We start from the raw sequence: 20,287 nt of genomic DNA on the forward strand, positions 1-20,287 counted from the left end.
GAGGAGTTTGCTTCCAGCTCTATCCAGACAATCCGCTGAGAAGCCTGTAAACTCAGCAGTCTTTGCATGGGGAAACAACTTCAGGTATCTTATTGCAGGATGACTGCAGCATGGCCAGAGGATAACCCTGCGAGAGGAGCTTGTGTTTCTTGCCTTTCTCCATGTTGCTTCTTTCCCCATTAAAGACTTGAAAACAGCAATGTGCATCTCCAAGTCTAAACACACACCATCCTTCTCAAGCAGAAATTATCTGCAGGAATACTCTGCAAGAGAAATACTGTGTTATTCCTCAGGTTTGGGTGCTCTGGAGTTGGAATTAGATGCTTCACCATCAAGTAGGTCAGATGTGTCCCCAGCCCACAGATCTAAATGATAGGATGAATAGGAAAAGGAAGCAGGAGGCTACACGATACATGGTTTTAATGGATGTTAGGATTGGCGGTTAATGTGCAAGCACATGTTTGTTAAGAGTTACCAGGATATGAATCAAAGAAATAAAAACAGCAATGCATTAAGGTTTAGAGAACCTTTTGGGAAGAAGCAGATTAATATTTTTAAATGTAAATATTTTGACCCAACCTATTAGTCATGTTCTTGTGCTACAGAGTGAGACGTATGAGTTTGATGTGGTAACTCATCTCCCATTTTCTGCAGAAATAGCACATTGTGCTTCATCCACCAGCACTTTATCTGACTGATTAAGTAGTGCTATTTTCCAGATGACAATTATTTGTCAAAAACTTGTGCTTTTCAGAAAATACATGCATCTTCAGACTTTCCAGTATTAAAAAATACACCAGTCTCTCCCTGGATTGTCATGTTACCTCATTAAAAAAACAAACAAACAAGCAAACAAAACCTCACTTTCCCCCTCCCACCCCCCTCGCCCAGATTTTCTGTTATTGGTGTGTGGCACTGCCCTCAGTCAGTCAGCAAATTCCCAATTTCAGCTTTTCTTTTGAGACATGTACCACTGTGAGAAATTGCTGGAGACATTAGGAATACCTCTTCATTAGATCAGTGAGTTTCCTCTTCACCTTCTCTGTACTCCTTATAATTCTCACAGACTCATTTAGCTCAGATTTTTAAACAGGAGTGACGTTAAACAAGTTTAATAAAGGATCAATAGATATCAGGACATTATAGGCACAAGAAGCGTATTAGAGATTGTTAAAAACCATTGTAATTCAAAGATGTCAACATAGTCCTCTGTCAGTTTTTTACATAGTGTACCATTTTATAACAATTGATTTTTTAGACCAACAATTTCCTAAGATATTTGCAAATATAAAATTAATACTAAACATGAACTGTATTTGCAATGATTTATCAAATTGTTAGAACTGATGATGACTGCAACAATTAGCTGTACTAACAGATGTACATCAAGAGAGATGCTTGCAACAAATTTGCTTGTTCAGCTCTGGCTTTTCTCAGGAGTGCTGTTAAGCCAGAGGAATCACCTAGAGTTTCTGCAGGGGTAGCTCCTAGTCATATTATTAAAACATTATAGATGGTGGAAGAGTGAGTTTACTGGTTTCATGCCTATTCCTGGTTCTCCAGATAGAAAAGAGGTCCAGTCTGAGTGTTGTTTCCTACTGCTTCATCCTTCAGCCCCTTAAAGTCTGGGGCTGTAAAGAGGCATTGCTGGGATGTGGTGGCCCCGATTGTTGGAATTTCCTTTTTCCATTGGTCTGAAAAAAGTACAAGCGCATAACACAAAGCCTGTCTTCTTCCTCCATTTCTGACTTACAGAACAGCTATTGTGAGGGATGTAAAGAGTTTTCTTCCAAGGAAGTAGTCTAAAAAGGTCTGTAATAATCATGGATTTACATTTTTTATATGTCCCCAGATACACTGTAAATAATGCATTCTATAAATGCTAGGAAAAAAAAAATGTAATTGAAAACAAAAAAAAAGCAGTGCATGTCACAGCTGCGTGCTTTGCCAACCTTTGTCTTGAGTCACCCATTCAAGGAGAAATGAAGTAAAGTCTCCTTTCCCTGGGCTCACTTCCAGCCATTTTGCATTTTAACTATATTTAGGCCAACCCTTTTTCTGAAAGTTTTAATTCTTACAGAATTTATAGACCAAAAAAAAAATACCAAAAACCAAACAGTAAGAAGGAGAATAATACAGTAGCTATATTTGGCAATATAGTGCTACCAAAGTTTTTGCCTATTTAATGTCTTTGAGCTCTTTCTAATTTATTTTGTTTTCCTGAACTCTTTCTTGGCTGCCTATTAATATATGGAAAAAGGTCAAAAATCTGTATTTATTGACAATCTTGCTGTATTATAAAAGATTTTTATTTTGGCTGTCTACTGACTGGCTGTTGGTTGACTAAGTAATACTAGACTGACAGCCTCCTTCTGCTCCTTTTTAACTCTTTCTGAGAGATGCACAAAAATAGTTACTTACTTCGTGTGAACTTGGGTTTTCAGCTAAGAGGTTAATGAACTGTACAGTAAAAGTACTGGTATTGAAAATGAGATTGGAGATTCCCATGGGATAAAGGATGAGGCAGCTGGAGGTGGAGCCACGTCATATGAGAATACAAGGGGAAAAAAAGTTTTAAAACTGGTCTACTCTAGATCATCATTTACCAGTGCAGGGAGTCAAATGTGTCACTTAGCTCCAGCCACTATATCAAATCACGTGAATTTTACCACAGCTCTGAAATTTTCTTCCCAGATTGCCTTATACTGTGCCCCAAAGACTTTGCCTGTCTTTGAGGTGACATGCCGATTTCCCACTGGAGTAATAATTCAAATGAAATCACATCACGGTGACACCAGTACAATTAAATCATAAATAAGGACCGTGACATGTATTTCCAAAAGCTATTATGAAATATATACAGACATATAATGTGGATTAGATTGTTATTTAAAAGGGTTTTTTTAAAAGCTCAATTTAAATCAAAGTAGATTGCCCATATTTACTACCCTTCCTTTCTAATCTCAGGGTTTAGCAAGCATGAACCTGTGTTACTCTCTCTATTATATAAATAGGAAGACTGAGATATTGAATGTGATTTTCTCCTGATCAGAGAGCAGTGGGCATGGGAATGTTCCAGATCTCAAGCTCCTCAATTCCTCTATCCTCTCTGTTGCATTGATCTGTCTCCATAATTCCTTATTTAGCTATTGGCTAGAGATGATCAGGACAATCCTTTACTAATTCCAGAATCATACCGACTCTATTCCCAGTAGGGCCGCTCTTCAACTCTTACAAGCATTCTTCCCATCCATTACCTTCCCAAAAGTACCTGGGCTAATTGGAGGTTTTACTGCATCTGAAGTAGGTTATAGTGAAATTAGACATGAAATGAAGTTTGTAGAAACACAGTTATTGGAATTAATGGGCATCAATCTGGGGTGGGCTAGAGGCAGGGAAACCATGTACCGTGCCCAGCTCAGTGAAGAGCAGCACATGACAGAAAAGGGAGGGGGAAAGCACTTGTGCAGCTCTTCCCCTGGGGAATTAGGAGTCTGCATGGGACATTAGCTGTTTCCAGATCCTCAGGAAATGGCTTGAGCTTTATTTATCGCCATGTAAATAGTGTAGAATAATCCTATGCCAGATACCATATTTTGTATAGGCACACAGTGAGTGCAGTGGCTTGCATTGCACAACACTGACATCATGGGAGGAAGAGTTAGCTGACCTAGACATATGAAAGTTTGGGCTCTAGACCTTCTGTTTGTGAAGCTTACATTTGTTTCCTAATCCAGCTGATTATCTTTTCAATGGTATTTCATTTTCTAGGCAAATTTTAATTTATTACATTTTGTCTCTGGGTAGTGAATGGTAAGAAATCAACCAGATTAAAGTCACCACAAAAATAAGGAGAAAAGATTACCTGTCTGGTGATGATCTGGAGATACTATTCCTTACTGGCAAAAGCCCAGAGGAATTGAGACTCTGAGTCGGTGGATTCTTAACATGGAGGTAAGCAGGGACATAGAGAACAGCAGTTGTGACTCCATGGGCTCATGTTAACCTGGAGCATATTGTGTGTCAACAACACCAACAGATAGCACAGGAATTTGGTCCATTTTGGCTCCAGTCCTGCAAGGGTTTAGGCTTATACCTCAGATGCATGGAGGCAGGGCAATAAAGCTTGGAGAATACAGAAGACTTTATGGAAGAGAAGTATGTTTTTCACTAGAAACTGGCTTTGCTGCACAAATTTTTGTGCGTCAAAATATCAAGCAGCACAGAGTTAAATGGAATCATATTAATAAACGTGGATAATCCCATCTTCTGTGGCTGGGCTGACAGCAAAGCACCTCTGAACACATGCAGCCAAGCAAAATTTTCCTGCAATTAACTGGATTTGATTAAATTTCTCATTTAGTGGCTGAAGGAAAAGACACAGCAAGTAACTTTCTTGCTAACCTGGAACTTTGAGTAATAGCTGTGGATATGAGAAACCAGGATCCCCACTGCATTAAATGGGAAAACTGTTGCTCTGAATACAGAAACACAAGTGCAAGAACTGAGTTTCTCAAGACCTTTCTCCTTGTCCTGATCTTCTCATTTTCTGAAAGAGAAGAAGAAAATTTTGACCTCAAAATGGCTGTTCTGATGCTGTTACATTTCCATTAAAAAAAAAGTTGAAACTTTTAAATTTTTGTTTCTGGGAAGGGTGGAAACCAGTTTCAAGGCCTTGAAAGCTACTGGGAAATGGAGCTGTCAATCTCCAGCCAGCTTTAGATTATGATCTCTGAACTTGGATGGGGGCATGTAGTCACTGATACCATCCTTGTCCTTCCTTATACAGGGCTATGCTCTACTCAGAATCACTGAATCTTTATTAAAAGCACTTATAGCAAGGTCTTGAAAAATCTCTAAGTAAGTGAAACAAGCAGTTGCTTTTATGATCTTGTTAAAATTGTGTATGACATATGGAGGCTTATATGGGTACTAAATATGTCACAGGCTTGTTGTTAGATAAATCCTGAATTAGTTTTATACTAAGTATCTTGTCTTAAATTATATGAATTGGGCCTGGTTTTGGCTTCATTTCTCATCTGTATCATCAAACTCTGTTATCTGCTGAAAGCTTCATTTCTTTTATACCAGTGACTTGAGTCCTTTTTAGCGCCACTTCAAATAAAAACCAAAAAGAGCAAAAAAATTTTCCATAAAAAAACGCACAACATTTTGCAAACATTCCAGCTGCAACATAGAGATCAGCTTCTTCAAAACCCATTGAAATTCTCCATGAGCTCTGCCTTGCGTAATTTTCCATCATGGGTAACATCAGTGATGTAACAACAGTGAGAGTTGACAGTATCTGCTAGATCACCTGGTTTGGGTCAGATCTGCACATCATAGTGTTTAAGGTAGGCTTTGTGTTACAGGGGTCTTGCTGTCTTTCCAACAAGGAGCAGTTTCCTTTGCATGACAATGGAGACTCCAAGTTCTGTGCAGGGCTCCTGGTGGCTCAGGCATCACAATCTCAGCATCAGTAACTTACTTCCTGAAATCTTGGAATATTTAAATGCACAAAGTTGGTTTGTGTTAAACTGATTTACAGTACCTCAAGAAATGAGAATTAAGAGAAGCAGTATCACAGCTTGGTCTTGCACGCACGTATAAATGCATAAAGTCAAGTAGGCGTACACATGTATGCATATACATGCATAAGCACGCCCAGCCACAGTTTCTTAACATCAATATGACATTTTCTCTGATTTGTATCATGTATATATATAGATCACTTCTAAAAACATAGTAGGATAACATAACTTGCAGATGGCAAAAAACTGCTTTTCTTTCCCTCATGGTTTCTCATGTGTCCCAGTAAACCAAAACTCAAACCACATATAAAACTAGCCACACTGTAATTTACAGTTGAAATTGCAGTGGAAACCAGCCCTCCCAACCACACATCAGTGAAACTTGGAGGGGATCATGCCACCTGCTTTTCCCTCCACGATGATAATTAGCACAACACTTTCACAGAATCATAGAATGTCCTGAGTTGGATGGGACCCGCAAGGATCATCAAGTCCAGCTCCTGTCCCTGCACAGGACAACCCCAAAATTCACACCATGTGTCTGAGGGTGTTGTCCAGTCTCTTCTTAAACACTGTCAGGCTTGGGGTCATGACACCTGCCTGGGGAGCCTGTCCCAGTCCTCCACCACCCTCTGTGAATATCTCCAAGTATGGAGACTCCACAACAATTCTAGTCACCCTCATAGTGAAAAAGTGTTCCCTGATATTCAGAGGGAACCACTTTTGTTTCAGTTTGTGCCCATTGCCTCTGTTACTGTCACTGGGGATCACCAAAAACAGTCAGGCTCCATCTTCGTTATGCCCTCCATTCAGATATTTATGTTCCCCGGGCCATGGGGAGATTCGCTCCTCTGTTAGCATAGCTGGGCACTGACAAGTGCTCCAGGGGTGCCCTGGTCACTTCAGCTTCGATCCCCACCATCTCAGCAAGCAGCTGAGCTCTCCAGAAGGACACAAATTAGCTCACTAGTCCAGGCTTTTCCCAGCATCCATCAACAAAGTGCCTGCAGTCAGTGCTGCGTATTTCAGGTCCCTGCTTTGTTATCTGCTTTTCCTGTCTGGCTGCTTTAAACAATAGCTAATAACTTTCAGGGTTCACCTTGCTACAGCTGACCCAGCAGTCAGGTAATGCGTTGGTAATACCCAGTTCCTTCTAGATCAAAATCTGGTAATACCTGCTGCCTCCCAGCTGCTGGCATGCCTGTGGGACTGCTCCTGCTTGCTACCAGCCCCCTAATCTTGTAGTGAAAGAAACACCTTCTCTGTCCCTCTCATCAATAGGCAGGGGCTCTTCAGCAGCATGGAGAGATGGAAGCTGCTCTAGCACTGAAATGCACCAAGACTGGAAAGAGACGTACTGGCAAGGATGTGCCTAGGACATTAAGGGCAATACCAGCCCATACAGATAATATGAGCTAAAAGCATAGTTTCTTATTTGTTTATTTTATTTAATTGCTGTACAGCAGCTCCCTGTCCATTACAGAAGTCACCATTATCCTTTATTTGCAGTCAAGGACTTACAGTGCACGGATTTAGAGAGGAACCCAGGCTACACTGACATCCACAGATGAAGGGACTCCCAGGCCTTACCTTGGCAGGGCTGGGATTTCACCTAAAATGACTTGTGTGATGTATCACACAGACAGGCTGTGACGTATTATGGGATTAAACACCGGAGAAGGGAAAACAGCCCATTTAAAACATTCGTCTTTTTTGAAAAACATACTTTACAGAAATAAAAGGCTTAATCTTAACTTTGGTTGTAATTTGTCAGTGTACTTCTTCAAGAACAACTCAGAGTAAAGTGGATATTTTGTTACAGTTTGCTATGAGATTTGTTTGAATATGTGGTTTTTTTTATTTTCTGAAATCTGCTGCATTGTTATTGTGAGAAACACCTGAACTTCCTCTTGCTTTCCTGAGTGAATGTAAGAAAAATCGGGTTGAAAAGGTCAGAACAAAAAAAATGTTGCCTAATCTTTTCAACACAAAGTACTTGATTTTACCACATCCAAAATTAAATCATTCAGACTTCCTGCACTGCAAAAAATTCTCATCATTTGCGCACTCCTAATTTAGAAGTGACAAAATTTCCGATGATACTTCTTTCACCTTCTTTCTCAGAAAAAAAATAATTTCTGCTTTTCAGCCAGCTCTGGCAATGAATCCCTATCCAGTGTCTGCAAAGTGTCGTCCTTGTATTGCCACCTGGTGCTCAGAGGCAGATGGAAGATCCCATCTCTGTTCTGCCTGGTTACTGGTTGGCTCTGGACCCAGCTCTCATAAACTGCCTGACTGATGCTCACCTTTTACAACAATACACCAAGTAAACACAGTGACAGTGACTTGGGTAAGACTGGTTTGGGTAGCTGGCATGGCCATGCTTGTCTCACCCCTGGAAGGTAAGAAGGAGGTGTGGGAGGCTGTGTTTCTGGATTAGGTGGTATGACTATTATTGCTTTGGGGATAAACCTAGGCTAACAAATTACCTCATATCAGTTAGTGCCAATCACTCACGGCATCTAAGAGGCTGTAAGAGCTCCCCTGATGTGAGCCTGTGTAGGATTCAGGGAGCTGACCTCGAGGTGAAAATCTCTCTGTCCCATTATACACCTCCTGAGACACCCAGGCCCCTTCTACTTTGTTTTCTCTGCTTCCTGTCATCTATTTTCATCTCTTGTTTTAATCTCCTTAGCATGCCATGTGCGCCTGTCAAAGAGATGCTTTCTACACAATCCATCAAGTACGCTATTATGGTTTGTTCATCTCCACAGTGGCGCTTTTTGGCTATTTGTCAAGCATTTCTGTTTCAGTAAAGTTTATCTTTCAGAGTTTCCTATAATCACATTAGCTGGGCAGATGTTAAATAGAAGTGGTGAAAAGGTGCTGAGAGGTGTTGAGGGAAAAGACACCAGCTCTACATAAATGGCTCAGCAATTTTTTTTGCAAGGAAAAAGTGACTAGGGTTATAAGATGATTGCTGGATTTGTTTCTGCACCAAGGCTGAGAAATAAATAATCCAAGTGAAGGATGAGTGACTCTAGCCTTGCTAAAGTTTAGATGCAGATATTCTGCAGAAATGGCTCAGAAATTGTGCTTTGCAGGTAAAGGGCAGGGAGGGAATCCTCAGGGCTCCATTACAAGAATGCAGAGCAGCTGGGATGAATAAACTTTGTCAGTATAAAAGGCCTTACTCATTAGGAAAAAGTGACCTTTGTTACTGTAGAGAAGGTTTATATTGGGGCTTTTTGGGCTGCTGACGTCCCTCAGTTGAGATTTCTTCACTGCAGCTGGCTCTGCAGAATGTGGTCCTGCAGAAAGCAAGGTGCTCCTGAGGTTGTGTGTGCCAGAAATGTCAGGCCTGGTTGCAGTGAGACTGGGACCACTCTGCCACCCTGTGAACTCAACTAAAAGATGCTTTTGTTCAGTTTTTGTGCCTGAAGGGATCAGCTTTTTTCAAGGTAAAGAATGTCAGCTCTGATTTCTCTTGTATCAATCTGTTCACATCTCATTAAGTTTATATGTAAACCTTTGAGTTTAAAATAAACAGCAATACACCCGTATTTCATATCAAATCTTGTATCTGGATGTATATGTATGTTTTTGGGAATGCATGATGCATAAAAGGCAGCCCTGTTTTTTTTACAGCTGTAAATGCCTCCTGTCTCTGGTAAAGCTCCAGGTATTTTCTTCTCAAGCAGTAGGACTTACAGCCACAGACTTGCAACCACTACTTCTCTAGCTACTTACTTCTATTCCTTATGCTAGGAATTAGCTTTGCAGGATTTTCATGTTGCCTCTCAATGCTTGAAGAGGCAGTTCTACATTTTGGTGTGTCATTTCAAATACTTTGTCGAGGTAGATGATACCGGTAGATATGTTACTGCTATTTCACTTGCTCAGTTAGGGACAGGTTTAAAAAAACAAAAAACAAAAAAAAACCCTTGAGAAATATGTGGATGATTTCATTTTTTTTTTTTTTTTTTTTTTTTGCTTGTGCTGTGTAATTGTTGTTACTAGAAGTGGTTGATGATAGTACAGAAGATGAAGTCTTGGTCAAAAATTAACAGGGGGGAGTCTATAATTTCTGTGTAATACTTGATACGATTCCTAGCTATTGTCTCAGGTCTCCTTGGCAACTTTTCTCCTCTACCAAATCTTGCATAAACATCTAACTGGTGAATTTACTTGTAGTATATTTTTATTCAGGTGTATTCAGTGGTGTCGATAACAAGCCAGTTCTTGTACTCTGCTGGTTTTGTACAACTGGCAGTGCAAAAGGCTGTATCTTTTGGCCTGCCTCTGCCCAGCAGTGGCTCTGAATGCCAGCCCTTTGCCATTCCTGCTCTTGGAGATGATACTTTGGGTTTGAAACAGCATGTAGTACACCCTGGCATCTTGCTGCTTCCAGGTTGTAGATAACAAAGCCTAGATTGCTCTTCTGTCATCTCTCTTCCTTGTTTCCAGTTGCTTCTGATTTGGGAGGAGTTCCAAATAAGGGTTTTTTGAGAGGGGCAGGCAGGCAATCAAGATGGGAGGGAGGAGTGATGTTAACAGTGGGCTAGTAGGAGCAGAACTTTGTGCCCTGGAGCACTAGAAAAGGGAAGGCAGACAAAAGCACCTGAAAATAGAGGAAAAATATAAATTGCTAAAGAAAATTGGGACTGGAAGGGAAGGGCTGCAGCTGGGAGTCCTGCCAAACGGCTGCAGGGGAAGTTGCATGGTTGGTGGTGCTGTGAGGCCAGCAAGGATCTTGGTCCCGAGGCACAATGCTCTCCATTCTATGCTGCCTGAAGCTGGTAATCACCCACCACGGAAACTGGGCCACAGCTTCCAGAACTCAAATATACAGAGTTTGGTAGTGTTTTTCTTGTGAAGATTATTCTGTCTAGAAAATGTTTTTCCTAACTAAGCAATGATTTGTGTGTGTGTGTGTTAAATAATGTCTTGTAATGGCTTCTAGTGCCAAAGATACCACAGGACGAATACACCTTCAGGTATAGCAAGGATTGGAATAGTAAAGCAAGGAAATACGGAACAGTCCTGAATCCTGGCTACTCTTTCTACATAATTTCCAAGTGAGAGGGGTAGATTTGCCCCTGGCCTCAGGCGATGAAGTAAGGATGAAAAATTTTATTATATGAACCTGAAGAATCTTTTCCAGAGTTGCTTACTAATGTGGTATGGTTTTGTTCACTTGTTTGGGTTTTTTTTTTTTTTTTTTTTGCTTTTTGTTGCGCTTTTTTTTTAACGTGGCCAGCTTTGGGAACATAATATGCTTGAGTACAAAATCACACAAGTCAAAGACAGGATAATGAAAGACACTTTGACCAAGTTGATGAGATATAAAATAAGGAGGACCCCATTAATACAGTCAAAGGAGTTTTGACTTGGATATTCACTCAGTTGTCTGCATCTAGCAAGTCTGAGCTTCATCTCCTTGGGTGTTAAGAACAAACATAAAATGTTGTGGATAACCACAAAAGCCTTTTAACATAGGTGTAACCGCCAAGCCCAGAAACATGTTCTGGCTCTGAAAAGAAGGTAATAAGGAGCACTTCAGTTGAAACAGGTTATTGCATAGCTGAGAAGCAGCATTCAGAAAAACTTTTTTTTATTAAGTTAGTAAGGACATTAGCATGATGGATGTTGTTATTTTTATATTGTGCATTTGGATTAGCACTAAAGAAAGTACTTAAGTAACTTTAGGTCATTTGCAATGAGAAAAACGCTTATGCACATTATATAACTTCATGCAGTTATTAAATTTTTTCTAGAGAATTTACTGAATGAAACTCAGTATTCATTAGTAAATTGTATGAAAAGCCACTTTCATATACACAAAGAGTTTGCTGGAACTAGAACTATTTCCATTACTCTTGTATTTCATTTCATGATAAAGGAAAGAACCATTGGAAAGAGAATAAAACCAGTCCCCTATACCATATTATTAGCTTTTGAGCCCAGAAAAGCCAAGGATGGGAAATAAATACAACAGGACAGTCTGATGTACTTGTTCAACCAAGAAACAGAAAACTGATTTGAAAGAGAAAAATTTGAGTGTTTTAAACCTTTGCCTTGGGAAGCTTTAGTTGGTTATCCAGTTAGCTATATGTAAAAACATCTCTTAAAGCAGGCTTCCATCCTATCTGCAATGCACCTTTGTGCAGCCTGAAGGAATACTTGAAGTGTAGCAGTATCGTGTACAATAATAAAGGACCACTAAGCCTGGCACTTCAGAAACTTGCATCCTCTTCCTCTTGAGCAGTTCTCCATCTTGAGTAAAAACCTATTAAGTGTTGTTTGTAATGTGAGTCGAGACATTTCTACATACTTCGTTTTGATCTTCTCAGCTTCTACTTCAGTTTTCAAGGGAAAACATTCACGTAAAACTGATGTGGTGTGTGATTCTCCTACATCCCTTCAACCAAGAAGAATAGTACCTGCTAAGTTTTTATTCTGAAGAATTTGACCTTCAATATCAGCACCAACCAACCTGGAGAAAAGTGCAGACCTGAGAGTACTAGGAGTTGTCTTATATCCATATACTTGGCTTTGCTCTTATTTAGAATGCAGAGTGCTCAGACCCCCCTTGTTATAAAACAATCAGTTGGATGAGTTGGCCCAAGCTTTCTTGCTCCCCACCCCCCAATTATTTTTCAGTGTTGGAAATGTGTGTATACACCAGCCTTTTAAGTCTCCTTGAAAATGGGAAAATTTGGGCAGACCACTGACTCACTCTGCTTTGTTGTTTGAAAGAAAAACTACCAAACTTTTAAGCTGAATAAAGAAGCGTGTCATTCTGTGTGTTTATGTGGTACTGAGCATGGTGCAGTCATAATTCAGAATGAGTCTGGAGCAATAAAAACTACAGCTACGAGAGAATCAGTTAGCAAAGTTGCTTCCGCTTTGCACATATGCTCATGTATTTGCTGCAAAATGTATAGCCCCATTTTTATCTCATGCCTATATGAGAAGTCTCCATAGTAAATAGAACAATACCAGAGGAAGCAAGGAAACAAGCTGGCCTATTTATAATTGCATTGTTACCAATATACTCCTTCAATATCTTGCCCAGATTAGACATAATCATGTATGCTCTCTGGAAGAGTGGTCCTGAATCCTGTACCTATAATTTTGTATCTTGTCAGAAGATGTTTTTGTAATGCAATCTATATATATAACTGGATTGTACACATCCAATTACATGGATACTTTAATATTAATTACTTTGACCTCTGACTACTGTGTAAAGGGACAGAGGGTTTTTTCCAGGAACATAATCCTTCTCATTTTTCCAGAGAAATGACTTTTGCTTTAATTTTCTCTTCACTGTAACACTTGTCTTGTTCCCAGGGTCCTTTTATAAGAGGAAATAATCTTTCTGTGTGAGATGTTTTTCCCCTCAAAATCTCCCCTCAGACTTACTATCTATCAACAGACAGAAAAGAAACTCTGGCATGCTGCAAAACGGCAAAAACCTGGGTTCCTGGAAGTGCCCTGCCAGGCTGCTGTCAGCTGCAGAACACAACTGCCTGGCTTTACCTGGGGGCAGGCAGGGGAAGGAGATTATGTGCTGCCTTTTTCTCCAGAGGATTTAATTACTCAGTACAGGAAAGATGTGGACCTGTTGGAGAGGGTCCAGAGGAAGGTCACAAAAATGATCAGAGGGCTGCAACAGCTATGCTGTGAGGATGAGATGATAGAGTTGGGGTTGTTCAGCCTGGAGAAGAGAAGGCTGTGGGAAGACCTAATTGTACTCAAGGGGCCTGTAAGAAAGATGGGGACAGACTTTTTAGCGGGGCCTGTTGTGATAGGACAAGGAGTTATGGTTTTAAACTAAAAGAGGGGAGATTCAGGCTAGACATGAGGAAGATATTTTTTTACAATGAGGGTGGTGAAACACTGGCCCAGGTTGCCCAGAGAGGTGGTAGATGCCCCATCCCTGGAGACATTACAGGCCAGGCTGGATGGGGCTCTGAGCAACCTGATCTAGTTGAAGATGTCCCTGCTCATGGCAGAGGAGTTGGACCTTTGAAGGTCCCTTCCAACCCAAACTATTCTATGACAAGGCATGTTGCTATTTAACTTGGAGCAGCATCCTTATTTGAATGTGATTGAGGAGGCCGCTTCACACTGTGCCAGGACACCAGCTCCCTGCTTCCTCTGCTGCAGGTCAGAGAGGCAGCTGCCTTGTTGAAACCCTAGGCCTTTCCTGCATTAGTGTTCTTTTTTCCATCTTCATTCTGCCTTGTCTAATTACTGTGTGAGCTCTTCGGGACAGTCTCTGCTGCTGTGTGTCTGGCATAGTGGGGCTCTGATGTGGGCTAGAGCCCTGGGGCACTAAATGCAGTGTAAGTCATTACTAGGTCAAGAAAAAATTGTTGAAGCATGTGATAAGGATGGAGAATGAGCAAAACTCTGAAAATTCCCAAATGTTTACTGGCCTGAGCTTGGAGCAAACTGTTATTTGAAATCTAAGATCTTGGCTTAACTCTTTGTTGTTTCTGTTTCCTGACTGACGATAGGTTCTTTCAGCTAGCCCATCCACTTGCCTCTTCTCTTCCCCTCTCTCCTGACCCGCTGACAAATCCTCTGGATGGGATAGCATTTTGGCTTACAGGGGAGAGTCTCATCTTCAGCAAAGGAGCTGAGCTGTCCAATTCTCCACTGCAATCCTCTGGTCCACCAACTCAGAGGACTACAGTGGAGCAAATGTTTTATTTTATTACAATAAAGCAAATTCTTTATTGTTGTCACTGATTCCCACACTGGATGCAACGATTTAAAAAAAAAAAAAAAAAAAAAAGTTGAGGGGGAGGGGGGCAAACAAAACCCATGTAGCTAAAACCTTTACAATGACTGCATCAAGGCAGAGGCCTCTAACCTAGCTGGAAGTAGGGACAGGGAAGGTGCTGCATTGCAATGACTGTGTTATGTGCCACATGAGCAGGTGTTCGTCTGCCTGTACCCATGAGGAAACTAATGTTCCCTTATTTCCCCCATCCCTCCACCACTAGCTAATCTGTGCCTGCCCTCTAATTTCCTGGCAACTGTTCTGATGTACAGGCTAATAATGTTTGCAGCAGTCCTGGGAGATGTCAGTGTACAGGCTAGCTATGGGGTTGTAGGGGGATTGTTTAGGGGAATCATGGTGTCTGAAGGGGCAAACTTTTGAGAAGCCTTTCATCCAGGTGCTGTGAACGAGAGTTCGGATAAGCAGACATATTTCTGTGAAGAACTGGAATGTAATCCCAAATTGAACTTCAACTGCTACTAAGTTCCTACTAAGTTTTCCTTCTTTATTTTTCAGACTATCTCTTTTGTTATTTCCAACCACAATTTCATGAAAACATATTTGAAAACAAAATGATGGATTTCTTGGGGACTCTGACCCTTAGTGGCAGCCATGGAGATACTACAGAAGGAACCAAGTACACAAGCTCCCATTAATTAGAGCAGAGTGAATGATTCATAGCAAATAATTTATTCAATTAATTTAACCTCTCTTTCTTTTGCAAATTATCTATGAAAAGTTTACAGCTGTATTGCATTCAGCTGCTAGACAGCAAATGATTTCTCTGCATGTGGTTGACCCTCACAGTGTTTGAAATGTAAGCTCTGACTTTCCGGTTTTCAGTATACAGAAGTACTGGCGTTAGTGTTCGCCCTTGATTAAACAACTGGCTTTTAACATGCACCTTGAAAAAACTGGTGCTCATTATTACAAGTGTAGAGGTGACCTTGCATGAATATTATTAACTGTGGCATTGAAATAGCTCTGCTGGTGAACCCATTTGCTAGAACAATGATTTGGAATGTCTGTCCAGCACTTCCCCTCCTGTGTATGATGTGGTCTTTGTGAGCCTTTTCCTCTGGCATTCTGGGGAAATTTCTACTCTTTCTCCTTCACTGGACCTGTGCAGAGTCCTTTGCTTAAGCTAATCTCCACTTTGAGGCAACCTCTCTAGAATATCAATTGTCTGATCCAAGCAGCCATGAAGCACGGTTGTTAAAATCATAAAATTCATTGCCAACAATCTGATGCCTACTTGCTGAAGTCCTTGTCAGCAAGAAGAGTATTTATTCACCAAGAAGCATTCATGATGTTTAGCATCTTTCACAGTAAAGATTACAGAATACTTCACAAGCAGCATTAAATCCTAAATGGTACCTGTAATGCCCCTCCACCACCAAGCAGCAAGCAGCCCGTCTCCCTGGACTTGCAGTGTTTCCTGTTATCTGATTTCCATACCTGAGGTAAACTAAATTTACACAGACCTGGGGCATGGGCAACTGAATCTGTGCATCCGTCTGTCTGGGTTTAGGGCAGGGTCAGTGCCTCCTTTGAGAAGAAGCACACATGGCAAGCCTGGCCCATGGCAGGCAGGCTTTTCTTGAGATGCATCTGAGCACATGGGTTAAAACACTGTGCTCAAGGTAACACTGGTTTCCGTAACAGCTTTTCTCACTCCATCATCAAAAAAACATTTTTAAAAAGAAATGATGCTGTGTGAAAATGAATGCACGGAAGCATTCCTGTAACAGGTGCATAATATTTCAGTAATGGGGTTGTGGGATGTTTATTCACTTGCCAGACTCATTTATCAGGTATTGGATTCAAAGGATTTCCCAACAGGATATCTGCAGAGATTAGTGAGCTAGGCAAATGTGCTTTGAACAAATGCATCCTTTCATCAGGCAGTCATTTGGATAATTCCAGCATCAACATGCTCTCTGCTGGAATGGGTCAGCTGATAATTGCATTAACCATTTTTTCCAGAGGTGATATGTATATCTCTTTAGATCGTACAAGGGCAAAGTTTGGCCTGTGGCCTGTTACTCAAGACACACCTGCCCATCCTTGGCCTTACATGTGTGGTTTCAGCTAGCCCAGTGTTGCTCAAAGTAACCTTTCTTGCCTAGAAAAAGCTGCTTTATCAACAACAACAAGTGCTGTAAGGCTATGTCCACATAGGTTGACAATACTTTGATTTGAAAAATAATTGAAGAAAAAATGTCTTGAAGGTGTAAGAGCATTTTATTTCAAAGTCTTTTGGAATGAAGTACTCCTCATTTTCATTTTCTTGTCCTCTAGAAGGACAAGAAAATGTTTTAAAAGTTGAAAGTAAAATGAAACATACTTTTAGCAGAAGAAATTTGTAATTGATTTGAACTTCTTTCTCCTGAATTTTTTCTTAAGATAAAATGGATTGAATGGATTGTCATTTTTATGGAAATGAATTAATATTGAAATGAGGAATTTCCATGGTTTGAAAAGTTCAGAAATTCAGCTTTAAGATATTAAGTCATGCAACAGATTACTGGAACCTGTTTTATTAGCAGATTAACAAAGAAATAGTTTTGTTAGTCTTGTTCTGACAACTACATGGCTCATTCCTTTTCTTATCTGCTGTATCCTATAAAATGTCTGGTTTTAAACACTGCAGTGACTAATCACAGAAAACCTAATCAGCTTAGTTTGTTAATTAGCCAGTTATATCTTAATAAATGAAGTTTTCTCTTTTTAGGAAGATCAGCTACCTGGTCTATGAAAAGGAGGCTCTATTTGAGATACCTAAAGTGGAGAACCATTATTCTTCTATTGAGTTTGTTTGTTTGTTTGTTTGTTTTTTTAAATGAGGGTCACCATAAATAAGGCACCAAGCTTAAATCTTGTACTGACTTTGAACGTGGGTTTTTTTTCTTCTGTGCATTGAGCTGTAGAAGTACAAACCAACCTGAGGATTTAAGGGTTAACACATGATTTTTCAAACTGCTTTTTGCTTTTTTGACATCTTTTTTGAGCTTTTGAAATTTTGGAGGGTTGAAAGACCATTTAATAAATTCATTTTGGAGTACACCAAGGCTTTCCTGTCTTATGAAACCAAATATTAACAAGTCTTCAGTGTAAAGGGAACCAGGGCCACAGAGAGAGCACAAAAGGAAGAAGCCCTTTCTGAGAAACAGAAAAGGAACAAGAAAGGTCAAAGTATGTGCAGAACTGAGAAGGTGGCCTAATGTACTTGTGTTTTTTTGTTTTGTTTGTTTGGGTTTTGTGTTTGTTTGTTTTGTGTGTGGAGGACATATTTTTGTTGTTGTTTGTAAAGCTAATATTTTAATGTCAAAGCAATGGTATCCTCCCAGCCACCTCCTTCTCTTGTTTGCATCCTTTGGAAGTCACTAGCTGCTCACACAGACTGAGTGGAGAACTGATGTTTGCTCCCAACTGGAGATGATAAGCTGAAAACTCAGAAGCAGATGTCTCAGGGTGTGTAGCTCAAGTGGAGTTCTGTACTTCCCAGGAACAGTGAGGTATGATACAGATCTGTGGTTTGGGCTTCGCTTGCCCCAAGGAAACATGCCAGCTGTGTATTCTGCATCTGGATTCAAGTCTGCATTCCCCAAAGAGCCCCACACAGAGCTCAGGGATGTTACCAAGCCCAGACTTCGCTTATGCCCACCTCAGTGTATCAGAAATGGCATAGGAGAGGGATGACAGCCACGTTTTGCCGTAGTGCATACAGGTAGGATATTACCACCTTATCTTCCCCTGCCAGATGGCGTGCATGGGGCCACAATGTCTCAGTGCGTCCCACTACAATTTGCCCCAGTGTCTCCAGGCTGAGCTCTATTGGAGGACCAGGGCCTCATACCCTGCACACCCGCCATGGGCAAGCAGCAGGAAAGAATGCTGGCGGGCGTCCTGCTCACTGTGATGAGCTGGCTCCTCTGGATGGCTCTGGCATGGAAAAGCCTGTGTGCAGAAGCCCTTCAGCAGCAAGAGAAGGAAAGCCAGAGCATGCTGCTGCTTTCTATCAGGGAGAGTTTAAAAGCAACTTGTCAGAAGCAGCAGCTGCAAGGAAATTCCACACCACACCACGCCCCTCCTCCTTTTTTTTTTTTTTTTTTAATGACAGCAATGTTTTAATCAACTTAGGCTGAGCATGAAAGTCTGAGTGGGAGGAATAGCTGGGGAGGAGGAGTGGAGGAACAACGGGCTGCTGGCATATGTCTGAGCTGAGGGATGCTCTCTGCCTAGGAGGACAGTTAACCTACACAAAATGTTCTGGCTTCTTGCCTGTGTCAGCCACATCATGCTGCTCCAGCTTTTTGTGCCAGAACCCCCAAAATGGTGCAAAATGGTGACTGTCACTCTGACAGAGGAAGAGATAAGAAGGAAAGACAGAAAAGATGGAGAGAAAAGGAAAAAAAAAGAAAAAAAAAAAAAAAAAAAGGCCAGATCCAACACCATAGCCCAATAACAAGATTGCGGTCAAGCCCAGGTTGAGTAGCAGTATTTTTCAGGAATGAGCACTAGTGGAAAAGTAGTAAGCTAGTTGTATGATTCTGCAGAATAAATCAAGGCTGGGCTGAAGGACTCAGAGTAAAGGCAGGAAAGCTCCATTGAAATGGCTCCGAAAGTATGGCATTTAATAGGGAACCTGAACTCACACAGTCTAGCTGTGAGCAAACTAAGACTAGAGCTGTTTTGGTTTGGTTTGCTCTTTTTCCCCCCTCTTAAATCCAGGTGCAAAAAATGTATTGATTTCTAGGAAAGAAAATTTCATTGTCAAATGTTTTGATAACACCTTTGTGTTTGACTTTCTCATACAAGGGATATTATAATAGTCAATTTACCAAAACTACCCCTGGTTTTGGGTCAAGCCTACTTAGGCCTGGACTCTTGCCACCTCCTCCCTTACAAACTTCATCTTCTGGAGAAGGCTCCCACAAAGCAGCAGCTACCTCTCCAAGTTATTCTGGAAAACCAAGTGTTTGGTCTCCACCACCACCCTTTGCCTGGGGGAGCTGACAGACCCATGTTGTTACCCAGTCAACAAAGAAATCCTTTATTATTAGCAACACAACTGCTGTTCCCAGGTTACACTGCACAGCTCTCACAGACTTCTCCAGCAGCAGTGAATTAGCTGGGCATTGTTAGTGCAGGGCAAAAAATGTTCTCCTTTGGCCTCAAATGGCTGCAAATATCTTCTCAAGCCTCCATGGCTTGTGTTTGGAGCTGTTGGCTCCTCTGGCAAAGGCAGCTCAGGGAAGCAGAGAGGAGGGCCTGCCTGTGTCCCATGAATGCTGGGGTGTGAACAGGGGGCACAGCAACTTCTGGAAGCATGGGGGACTTGGAACAGATGCAACAACCAGTGTTGAGAAGGGAAGAGATGGCTGCAAAGCACATATTAATAGCTAAAAGCTGTGTGCAACTTCACTTTGAGACCTGGCTGCTGATCTCATAGCACTCAAATTGTGCTTTCAAGCTGTTCTCTGAAACCACTTATTTACTCCAATAATATTTTTAATGGAACATGAGATTCTCCAGTAGCTTGAGTTCTAAGGAAAACACAAAATACAACAAGACTCAGGTCAGAATAACACATTATTCCAAGGTATTTGAAGATGAGAGAAGTCATCTAATATCATTTGAATGAAAGCACTTGAGGTGGGGAGGCTTGAGGATCGTTGAATTTATTTGGCTTAGACTTATCACAGAAAAAGAAAAGCATCTTGGGACCATTAATGTGACTTTCAAATTTGCAAAAGCCACAAATTGAGAAATTAGTTGCAAGTGAACAAACAAAGTTGATTTAAAATACACATTAGGAGAAATACAGCAGCTTTACAGCCCTAGCCTCCTTGTTGCAATAAACTCCACCACTGTAAGGTGTTCTTACTCCTTGAGCCAGCCTGCTCACTCAAGGACCATGCCAGATACCTTGTGAAAACCCTCTTGAAGCCACCCT

The sequence above is a fragment of the Nesoenas mayeri genome (genome assembly GCF_963082525.1).
Source record: "Nesoenas mayeri genome assembly, chromosome: 2".
Classification (NCBI taxonomy): domain Eukaryota; kingdom Metazoa; phylum Chordata; class Aves; order Columbiformes; family Columbidae; genus Nesoenas; species Nesoenas mayeri.